The sequence below is a fragment of the Diabrotica undecimpunctata genome, chromosome 2, assembly GCF_040954645.1.
Source record: "Diabrotica undecimpunctata isolate CICGRU chromosome 2, icDiaUnde3, whole genome shotgun sequence".
In the NCBI taxonomy this organism is placed as follows: Eukaryota; Metazoa; Arthropoda; class Insecta; order Coleoptera; family Chrysomelidae; genus Diabrotica; species Diabrotica undecimpunctata.
Window position 1 is genome coordinate 72253406 of NC_092804.1, and position 12620 is coordinate 72266025.

Sequence of the window (12620 nt, forward strand, 5' to 3'; positions counted from 1 at the left end):
CAGTAAATAAACCTTGTACAACGTAAAAAGTCAAATGTCTTTCGGCAGACTGGGTAACTTTTCAGATAAAAGAAATACCCGACTATACTATGGTTGTGATAACCGCAATAAGGTCTCTAGCATAAGAGAACCTCGACAAAGAAATAGTCTTTCAGCAGACTAGGTATCGTCTTTCGGCAGACGACTGGGTATCTTTTCAGTATAAAAGAAATACCCCAACAAATAGTTATCACAACCAACTAGGCTCCTACCATAAGGAACCCGTGAGCAAGACAAATAAAATGGTTATCATAATTGATAAGGTCCCTACCATAAGGAAACCGTAAACAACGACATATTAAATGGTTATCATAACCGACAAGGCTCCTACCATAAGGAAACCACAACTACACATGAAAAAGAACATGGAAAAAGGGTATCTACTACCAGAGAACCCCAAATACACACAAAAAAACAGAAAAAGAAGAAGAAAATCCGGCTCGAAGGACCATTATGTTGCGTTCTGCACATACGATGACCTCAATATAACAATTGGGGTCATCCTGAAGGGGGAGAGAAGATATTTTGTTCAATCCAGAACTCGCTGGTTTCCCCCTTTCGGATTGGGTATGTATATTCAAATAAAGAAAAGAAATGAAACCAGTGGACTGTATAAAACTCTATTTTTAACAAGAGGTGAAATTAAATGTAAATACACATAACCCAATATACAACTATAAATAAGGAAGAATAAAAACTTAAAAGAAGAAGAATATATGTAGTACAAACTTACACACAAAAAGAGAACCATAAACAAAACAAAACTGTCGATTGTATACATACCACGTTATAGATAGAAATAATATACAAAAAATAAAAAATATGAATATATATGTCATATAAAAACAAATTATTAAACTCAATGCAAAAGTATACTCATAATACACATTATGAGTTAATATTAGGTAATAAAATACACAACACTGTGATATATATACAAAAAGAATAGTGAAATTATTATAATATGAAAAATATACAAATCTACATAAAGGTAATGAAATGTTCTCAATCAAGTTCAATCGCGATCGCGGCACAACAGATAAAAGTTCGAAGCAAATATGACATCTATATACCAAGTAAACGTACTTGATATATGCAGCAACAAAATTATGGTGTATTGTAGCTTACCCCATAAATCACAGCACCAACCGCTATTACCAACGTCTTCATCGACGTACACCAGGAACCACAAAATTTCTAATTTAAACTTTTCTGCATCAAACCGACTTCCTCGGTCAAAGGACCGCTGGCAAGTGTGTTAAGGTACTCTTAACCCAAACGCACACACATGTGTGTGGTTTGAGAGATAAAACTCGATTCTGATTGTGTATGAAATGCATCCCTATGGTGATATTTCACAGATGGCTCGTCTTGGAATGTTTAGCCCTTAAAACTGCTATGCCCTTGTACACGCAAATCTCGTTTAAATATACGGGGAGAATCGAAACTATTAAAAAGTCTGTTAATTCATTACAAATGTTTATATATCGTTGCGAAACTGCAACAGTTACCATTCAAGATTAAAGGAACCATTACCTAACACTAAATAAAGAAAGCAAGAACTCTTGGATTGGCTAATAACCAAAGAAATAGTATTGCCAGCAAAATGTTATTACTCAAAAAAGAGTTATTACAGCTATGCAAACAATATTCTCCAAAATTTAAGAAGTATAGTGTAGATAAAATAGCAAAAGAACATGGAGTTGAAGGGTTGCGATTATCACCTTATCACTGTGAACTTAACCCCATAGAAATTATCTAGGCTCAAATGAAAGGATATGTCGCGGAAAATAATACAACATTTAAACTTCAAGATGTTCGTCAACTATTATCTGACTACATATCAAAAATTTCATCTGACAATTTGCAGAAAGCTATAAGACGTGTCATAGCAGAAGAAGAAACATTCTGGAAACTCATTATATTAATAGAGGAAACACTAGAATCAATTATTATTTCTGTGGGAAATGACGAAACTAATAATGATGATGATGCTTCCTTATCGGAAGAAGACAACTTATGTACTTAGGTATGTAATTATATATTTATATTACTAATTATAAGTTTACATAACGCTAGTACCCGAAATATATTTATTATTAAATTGTAAGAAAATGTCCTAAACCAATATTTAGTATTTTTATAATAATTAATGTGGTTTCGTAATATTGACATTTTAGTTTTTTTATATTTAAGTAATTTTATGTTTTCCGTCACTGACACATTCAGTTATTGCTTAATATCCTAGGGTTTGCTCATTTGCACTTTATGATGTATTGTATTTGAGGTTTGTCGGGGTGGTCATATTAAAGTCGAGAGAAAATTCAGATAAGAAGGTATCAAGTATAACGTTTGTTCTGCATTGACCAATACTGTATTTAGACTTTTGCAATGAAATTTGTGCTATAAAACATTTTCAAATGTACTATAGCGAGCGAGAGGAGAGGTATTTGTACCTAAATACGTCTACGTTTACTGTCGCATCGCTTTGGTAATATCTGTCACAGTTGTAGACAAAACGTCAAGAACAAACAATTCCAAAGCATGGTCTGTAAATCCCGAAAACACTGTAATATTATTTTCTAAGATGTTTTTTTTTATGCGAATGACTTATTTAGTTCTCTTTTTGGAGTGTTTTTAATTGTAAAGTATTGTATGTCTGATATTTAAATTTTCCTCATTGTATATGATATCAATCATATAAAATTTATGATTTAAACTTGTGTACAAAGAACATTAACTATTAAAAAAATGTAAAAAAATCTCGAACAAATATATAATTTCGTTGATCAATTCAGCAATAACCATTATGTTTGTTCAGGTAAAAAACGCTACCAATGCTGCAAAGAGACTGTCGTGACATAAGTCCTATAAAATTAAAGCGTTTGTTAACTTTTATTGGTCTATTAAGTGAATTGCATTCGGTTTTTCTAATGAATAAGGCATGTTAGATGTCTGGCCGACTGACTATTGATTTTCTGCTTATTTTACCGAAATTACGAGGAAAAAAAATTAAAAAAAAGATTAAAGACATTTAATTAATTTTGCATAAGTATTTCAATATTGATGATTTTGATCAATATTTTTGAAATATTTATTTATAAAACGAAATTAGTAAACCCTGAAAATATTAAACTGCAAAACCACTCAAAGGGCCAACAAAGAGGAGAAAATCGGAGTTGAACTTAAGAGCGTAGGCGCAAAATTTCGGGCCAATGCTTTTTAAATGCAATCATTTTTTTCGAATCCTGAGAAAACTAACAAATATTTTAAAAAAATTTAAACGCAGAATGAAAGATTACATTATTACCTAGGGCCGAAAGTCAGAATAAACAAAAAGTTTTTTTTAATGAGATATTTGAAATTAAAAATCACACTAAATTTTCTCTTTTTTTTCACCCCTGTAACTTATTAAAATAAACATTATAGAAGTTTTCAGGGACTTTCGGCCCTCAGTAATAATGTAGTCTTTCATTCTGCGTTTAAATTTTTCAAAAATACTTATTAGTTTTTTCAGGATTCGAAAAAAATGAATGCATTTAAAAAGTATTGGCCCGAAATTTTGAGCCTACGCCCCTAAAGGGAGGCTTAAATCTGGATCATAATAAAACTGTGAGACACTCAAAATATGATCCAGTAAAAAACACTACAATGTCTGTATACAATAAAACCAAAACCAGAAATAAGTAAAAACCAGAAATATGACAATATACTTTTTAATCGTTCATTGAGCATTGGTAAAGTATTCTGTAGGAAACTTAACCTTACTGTAGAGAGTGCTAATAAATTGTAACAAAGCCAATACTGAATTCATTAGTTCTGAGAAAATAAATTGCAACACCAGCTACTCTCAAAACTAATGTTGGATATATTAAGTGTGTATTGGATAACTTAATAATTACAAATGTAACCCAGGTTGGAATGCGTACTACATTACAATCGGTTTTAGGAATACTAACCAATTGCTCTTTTGTCTATTTACATTTCGCTTTAAATACACGAATTGTGTCGCTTTAAACACAAGGTCACTTTACAGTAGTTCCACTTTTATGTTTAATAATTTTCTTTCCTAATATCACGATTTGGCATTAAACTAAATTCAAAGGTAAAACAAATCAAAAATTAAGACCATGGAAATGGATTATTGATGACGATGTTGCAGGCACACTAGACTTAATAGGGTGAGGAATGTAGACATTAGGAGAGAAATGGAAATTGACCTAGACATAATAGATACTATCGAAGTCAAAAGACTAAACTGGTATGGACACCTGCAGAGAATTTCTTAAAATAGATGGCCAAAAAAGATAGAAAAATGGACTTCATCCACTAGAAGAAAACGAGGTAGATCAAGACGGTTATGGAGAGAAGATGTTGAAGATTCAATGACCGCCAGAGATTTAAAAACTGAAGATTGCTTCGACAAAAAAAGCTGGAAATTAGGATCCGAGAAACGGCGCCAGCTGAAGAAGACTCGCCTAATATATATTACATACTAAATTCAAATCGAAGCGAATTCGAATTTAACTTGAATCTCTAAAATCTCTGTGCGTCATATGTCACATCTCCCAGGGACAAAAAACGAGAGGAAATCTCAGTAAACGTTTTCTTTCATTTCCCGTCTCATCTTTACCTTAACATCACATTACATTACTTACATTGTGTTTATTACTACATGAAGTTTACCTAATATTTACAATAATGTGTACATAGAAAAAAAATTGTAGAAAGAGAGAAAAAATTTATAACCGTTGAATAATTAATGTTAATTCTTAGTACCAAATATTAGTTTTCATTTCACTTTCTTCACACACCTAACTAATTTTATATGTCACAACAATGTTTTATCTTCAGTAACACTGAAAACAAATGGTTAACCAATCTTAACCAATATCTTGTCTCCTGGTTTATATATTATTTTGCCCGTTCTAGCATCATATGCTTTATATGCTGAAGCTATATTAAAGTAATTACTATTTTAATGGGAATAAGCCATAGGTGAAGTTTAAAATAAGTTTATAAAACGTCAATATACCTATTTTAAACTTCAATTGTGGCTTATTCCCATTAAAATACTAATTTCTTTGTAACGTTTTTTGGTCACGTTTTAGTGTTTCTTTGGCCTCTTTAGTTGCTGCTTGTAATTTGTTTTTTAGTTCCATGGGGTAGTTGTCAAAGTTGTAGAGGGGTTCCATTTCGTTTTGTATATTTGTAGAAAGTCTACAGGTTTTTCGAACATTAACTCGAATGGTATGTAACCTGTTGCTGAGTGTATCGAAATGTATGAAATCAGTAATATTGTACCTACGTACTCCAATTTGTCGAGAATTTTGACAGTTAGATCTTAAGATACGCATTTAAATGTTTATGAGTATTTTCTAAAGCTTTAATTGTCGTGATGTTACGCTGTGGAGTTTAGTTGCTCAAATGCACATGCCTACTTAAATATTGTTGCCTTGGTGTTTTATTCGATCCTTCTATCCTTCTTGGTACTCCATATCCCAAAGTGAAATTTTCTAACAATGATTTGGATTTGCCATGTTATCCATTCCTGTTGAAACCTAAACATCATAGTTTTTAAAGGTAAATAATGTAATTCAAAGTCAATTCAACAACATTTAAAGGGTTTTTATCCATGTATGGCTTTTAACATGTACATCTAAATAGCACCGATGATGGAATATTAATTCCGAAAACGTTCTGTGATGTAGCCCGATAGGGTTTTTAATATTATACCTTTTATAAAGGAATTTTTAAATAAATTTTTAATTGTGTTCTGGTTTTGTACTATACACATTCTTATATATTTCTCTACGCACACTTCTACCAAGTCTCCCAGCCACGTTCATAGTACAGACGCCGATCGAGCTTCTTGATATCCCGAGTCTCTCAACGACGCTCGTAATGCCGACGTCAATCGAGAATCTAGAATCAAATAAATAATGTTTTCCTCTTCATTATATAATATTCTATTCTCTGTATGTACATTAGCAGAATATAACTTCATTTCTTCGTATTCATTACTATATATTTCGACTACGTCAGGTTGATCATTTCTTTCGTCCTTTAAGTTTATTTCCTCCTATTTCTTAGTTTGTGCCCTAGTTGACACCCATACACTTATTTCTGTGTCTTTATTATTTAGTGGTTTTAGTTCTTCTAATATGATTTTAATCGGTGATAAGTGATAAGGCAGCTGCGGTAACGTTTTCAACTCTTTTCAGGTATTAATTGTAAAGTTGTATTTTACTGTTAAAGCAGTGGTGTACGGTGACATTTTATGAAGGGGAACCGATGCATTGAGGATATAACAAATAAGCACTAAAAACAAAAACTATAAAAAATTACCAGTAATAACGATGGTTTCTTTAAACTTAAAAATGATAGTTCTATTTAAAATTGTTTTTATATTCCGAGACATTTTCCAAAACACACAACTTTGAACAATATGACACTTACTTATTTATACTTACTTAAGTTCTATTCTCCTATCAATCAATGCACATTTGTCTATAACCTCGTCGTAAAATTTTGGGTTTTCGGATGATAGTTTAATGGAGATTTTGGTTGAGGAGACGATGTCATCAGATAGTCATGTGTTATACGGGTATGGTCCTATACGCAATCTCCGTATGATTGCCATATTTTACTTAGATAAATCAGGACAGGTAAATAGTTCACAGAGGGTTTAATTCCATGCACCGCAGAAGTAACTATGTATATTTCAGTGAATTTGCGAGGTTTAAATTAAGCTTTTTCATTGTAGCTTTTAGATCAATGTATATTTGTATATTAATAAAGAAGCTTGAACTCAGTCTTGAGCTTGAAGTCTTAAATGAAGAAGTGTTAAGACAAGTTGGACATGGCAGAAAGCTTATGAGTACAGTTAAAATAAGAAAAACATCGTATCTGAGCCACATACTTCGAAACGATAAATATTCTTTCCTGCACGTCATCATACAAGGAAGAGTAGAGGGAAGAAAAGGTTTGGGAAAAGAGAAGAAATCTTGGATGAGGAATATCAGAGATTGGAGTAAACTCAGTGCTGAACAGATATTTCACGTTGAAGAAGGAAAGTGTATCAAGTAGTGATCGCCAACCTTTGTGGATGGTAGATGGATATAATATTAATGGAGTTTATACAGTGGGTTCACAATTTGTTGATAGCTCACTACAATTTTAACCCTAATTAGAAAACTGAAATATAGAGAGGATAGGTAATACGATATAATAGTAAAAATCAACCTAAAATTGACGGTTTAAGACGTTTTCTACTAACCCACCTTATATCTGAAGGAATACAATACCTCATAATCCTATTACGGGGGTATTTTGAATGGTTAGAGATGAACGACCAGTGTCGTAGAGTATATGATTGAAACATTTATTTGAACTAAATAAATATATTTTTTAAATTGTACTTATGTAAATTGTATTTTTTAATAAAACTTATTTATTTTATTCAAAAATAAAAAGTTTCTTGCCATTTGTAAAAGATACATTTATTTAATTAAGAAAAAATGCGCCAAATGTCGCCTGGCAAAATTTCCAATGTGTTTTAAATGTATCCATTATTTTCGAATCCGGAGAAAACTAATAAATATTTTTGAAAAATTTAAACGCAGAATGAAAGATTACATTATTACTCAGGGCAGAAAGTCCCTGAAAACTTCTACAATGTTTATTTTAATATGTTATGTAACAGGGGTGAAAATAAAAGAGAAAATATAGTATAATTTTTAATTGAAAATATTGCATGCAAAAGAAACTTTTTATTTATTCTAAAAAATATTTCATTCTGCCTTTAAATTTTTCAAAAATGCTGTTTAGTTTTCTCAGGATTTGAAAAAAAAAAAATGGATACATTTAAAACACATTGAACATATTCACAGGCGACATTTTGCGCCTTTCCCCTTTAATACCTTACGATTACAACTATTATTACTTACCTTATATAATTACGATTAGAAAACTATTCAAATTCAAAATAAATAGGATCAACTTCGGAATCCGAGTCATCTTGACGGTTAATAATTAGCGGTTGTGTCTCTTCGGTCGCATCAATTATGTTATCAAGATCTCACATTTTTTGTTCTTCTTCTATTACACACCTTACCGCATCTTTCCAGTTTTGTTCTGTAATATGTTGTAAAGACTCGTATAACAATTCACGTACAGCTTGTATTTTATATAACGTATTTTTTCTAGCCACATAACTTTTCATTTGTGCCCAAATGAGTTCAATTGGATTTATTTCGCAGTGGTAGGGTGGAAGTCTAAGGACTGTAATGTTTCGCCTTTCCGCCATTTTGTCAACTACGTATTCCTTGAACTTAGATTTGTGTTGCCGGGCAATTTTTAGAAGTTCTGCTTTTACCATTCCATCTTCGTAAGGCAGATACTTATTCCGCAGCCAGTCAAGAATATCCTGTTTCTTCCACGCAGTCGTTGTAAGTCTTTCTACTAGTCGTGAATGATAAGGTGCATTATCTAATACTATAATTGAATTTGGTGGTATGTGTTCAATCATCTGCTCAAAATACTCTTCGAAAACATCAGCTGTCATCTCCTCGTGATAGTCTTTTGTGCTTTTGGACTGAAATTCCAACAAACCATGCTTAACAAATCCTTTTTCACTGCCAATGTGAGAAATTATTAATCTACTGCCTTTACCAGAAGGTGGGGAGATACCAGTAGACCAACCTTCCATAATGGCTTGCGTGGAGCTTAATATATTTTTATCTGACCAAATTTTTTTAGAGTATGACCTGAGTTTACCAACGTTTTATCCTGGTAAAAGATGGGCCTTCCTTCAGCCCGGAATTTTCGTATGGATCTTAGATAATTTCTTCTCCAACATATTATCTCCTTCCGGTCAATCAAAAGTGATTTTCGGTCTGATTTCTCTCACCGGAAATTTAATTCTTTTAAAACTTGCCACAATTTAGTTCGTCCGATATGAGGCAAATCCGGGTCGTCTCTAACTTCTTGTAAAATTTTGTTTAGGTTTGGCTTTTTTGAAAAAAAATCCATGAATTTTCCTTCGAATACCATTTTTGGTAAATTCATCAAATTCAATAGGCTTTTTCTCTGTCTTTAAGTGTTCGTTTGTGTTTGGGTTAGCTATACCGTGTTTTTTTCTTTCTGATAGGAACCTATATATAGTTGACTCTCCTACGCCAGTCATGTTGGCACAACTTTCGACTATGTTGCGAACAGTGTTTGTGGGATTCTGAGAAACCAGAGCATCGTGAACATTCAGGACAATAGTCTTCTCTCTTGGTGAATAGACAGACTTACTGACTGTTCGCATCAGTACCGGTGTAAAACTTGATGATGTTGATGATGAAGCCATCACAAACAATCCAACAAAACGAGCACGAGCGAAAGGTACGTATATGTTCGTATGTATATGGAATAAAAAATCACTCACGCACTGCATATAATTCGTAAAAGAAATATTCGAGACGCTAATTATACTGCCGTAGTCGCGGACACACCGACGAGCCGTAAATTACATGCGATCAAAAACGTACTAAACAAAAAAATTGTTTTCGTTCGTAATAACATCTTCCTTTTAAGTTAAGTTTCGAATATAAACTGAACAAACGAGGCACGTGGCCAAAGCATACCCATTATATTATTAAAAATCTGGGGAATTCCATCCTAATTATCTTGCAACGAATAGTACCTTCGGATATGAATTCCAGGTTTTCTAGTAAAGTGATTAAACGCGAAGATTAGTATTGAAATATCCAAAGAGATAAGGTATTCTTATTTACAAAATTGTAAATGGTTAAATTCTTATTTTTATTAATATAATATAATTACATAACATTAGCCGTGAAAGTTTTAATTGTTTTTTTGCTAAATATATTAGCATTAAAATATTATTAATATTATATATAACAGTATTAAAAAATATTATATTATTATTTAATGAATAAACACCTCAGGAACGCCTATGGTTTACGACCGTTTTATGAGTTTGAGGCACATTTCGTGCTCTCAACAATTTATGAACGGAGAATAGTTTAAACTGAATCAGTGTATGTTCAGATATTGATGAACTGGTTAACTCAGGTTAATTCATCAATCTGTCTGCATTGTATCTTGTAGAAAGCGCAGTAGACAATTATTTGAATTTTAGTTTCGACAAGAAAGAAATGTTCGGATTTCTACTATAATTAAAATTTTGAACTAAAAATCCTAATCATAAATTATAAGAGTAACAAAATCAAAATTTTTACAATCAGGAATTTAGGTATTACGTAATTCTATTGACGTTATTTAAAATCCTAGCATTGACGTGTGCTAGGATTTTTTAAATTGCTTTTATTACCTACTTTGTTGAAACTACCTAGCCCTCTTTTTTCCTTATTATTTTATGCAGTAAAATCAATTGTAGTATACCATTATATAGTCCAGTCGTCATAGATTTGACCTCTAAAAACCATGGGAACAAGCTGAATTTTACTAAGAATGTCAATTTTGAAACTTCAAAAAAGATGCAAAAAAGTTTATCATTCGCATCCCGGGCTTCCCCCTAAACACACTCACTAAAACCTACTGGTAGGGGGAAAAAAGAAAACATGAATTTACCAAGAATCTGTACGCCGTAGAAAAAATGTTTTAAGCTGGAATTGTAGCTGAGAGAATTTGGAATAAAAATATTTATTAATACCTTTTCAATAAAATGAACCGATATCTCAAAAACAACAACGGTTTTAAAAAGGACGAAACGGAATATACAAACTTTTTGCATTTGTACCACACAAAGCCTGTTTTATTTGATTCTATAATTTTTTCAAGTTCAAATATATATAGATATATATATTAACACATTAACTAACTTAATTGATATAACTTTATTTTTTTATTTGAATTTGAGCCACTTGGTAAGATATCGTCATTTATATTATTTTTTTTTAATTTTTACACTTCAATATGCAGACCCTATTCACTTGAAATATAAACTAACCAAACGACAAACGAGATGTAATGTATTACCAAGCTTTATGATTCACGAGTCTAAAAAACAGGAGAAATATCAAAATCTTGGAATTACTAATATTTACACGGTTAATGATCCGATAAAATAATATGGATTTGTAGAATTTTATGTACTGTTACTAATATTTACAATCATTACAAAGCCCAAAGATATAGACACTCTGTCGGGACAAAAAGGCGTTAGTCGGAGAACCAAGAACAAAATTTTTTACCTGCATTTGAAATATAAAAGACCCTGTTGTAGCCCCAGTGAAATAATCCAAGATCTCAAGATCATAATCAATAAAAGTTTGTACGCGCGAGAGCGTCGTCGGTGTCTAGCTAAAGACTTGTAGTGACGGGCTAGCGCGTTATCGGCAAGGAACGTGTTAAAAAGGGAGTCGAGAAAAAAGCAATTTCCTAAATTCCTAAAGAATATTTTATTGAAATATAAATTTTTTCTCTTCTGATAATTTTTTTAAAAATGCTTTCTTTTCTAGTTACCTGTAATTTTTTGTTGAAAAATGCCCTAATTATTGATTTTTGGAAATTTTCCCTAAAAAAGTACTAAATTAATTGCAATTCTTCAAAAAGCTTTATAATGTTTAAACCTTTACGTACAAGTAAGAATATTTTGACAAGGATAAGTGGTTTCTATCTTGCTAAAATATAGTTTTTTTTTGGAAATTGTTTTTTTGTTTGTGAAAACAAACTTAAAAAACTTAAAACTTGTAGGAAATTTATGGGAAACTTAAAAAGTTAATTGTTTAAGATATTTGTTAATAAAAATTTCCGGCACTTTTGGAAAAATAAAAAAAAATACATTTAAAGTTGGAAAATATATATAAAATTGAATGAAAAAATGTTTGGTGTGGTAGAAATGAAAAAAAAAAAAATAGTCGGTTTGTACTCTGCTTTTAGGGGTAAACCGCTGGCCTATAAATGTCAGTTACGAGTGCGAAATCAATTTTTAAATAAAATTTATATGAACTCGAAAGGAAAAATTCGATATCTTTTGATCAGTATCTTGTCGACAAAAATTAAGATGAGTTTTAAAGGCGAAGAATGCAGATATCGTATGCGATTTTTGCCTTTTGCCGCAAATGAAGTCAATTTCTATAAAATTGTTAAATAAATAAACGTTGTATAATTTTCATTGTTAGAGCCAAATCTTCAAAACCTGTAATATAAAATTTCGATTTTGAGTTTTGGCATTAAACATAATGCATTTGAAATATGCCTAAAAAACGATTTCACAAATGAGTAGGAGCAATTTGTATCTGAAGTTATGTAGTTTTGAAAAACGTACTTGTGCAATTCAAAAGAAGTTTTAAAAATGTTTTATATCGTTTGTAATGTGAAAGTTTAAATTTAGCGTTTAACGCTAGAACTGAACTAAAAATTGCATTTTGCCGAAACTGACGTAACTAGCGTAACTGACATTTAAAAACGCCGGTGGCTTCAAGCGTTGTTTCTGAGAGAACGATTCATTCTACAAAAAAGTACTTATAAACATTTTTGTTTAAAATTAACTCAGCTAGTTGTTTTTTATGACATTGTTTTCTACGGCGTACAGATTCTTAGATAAT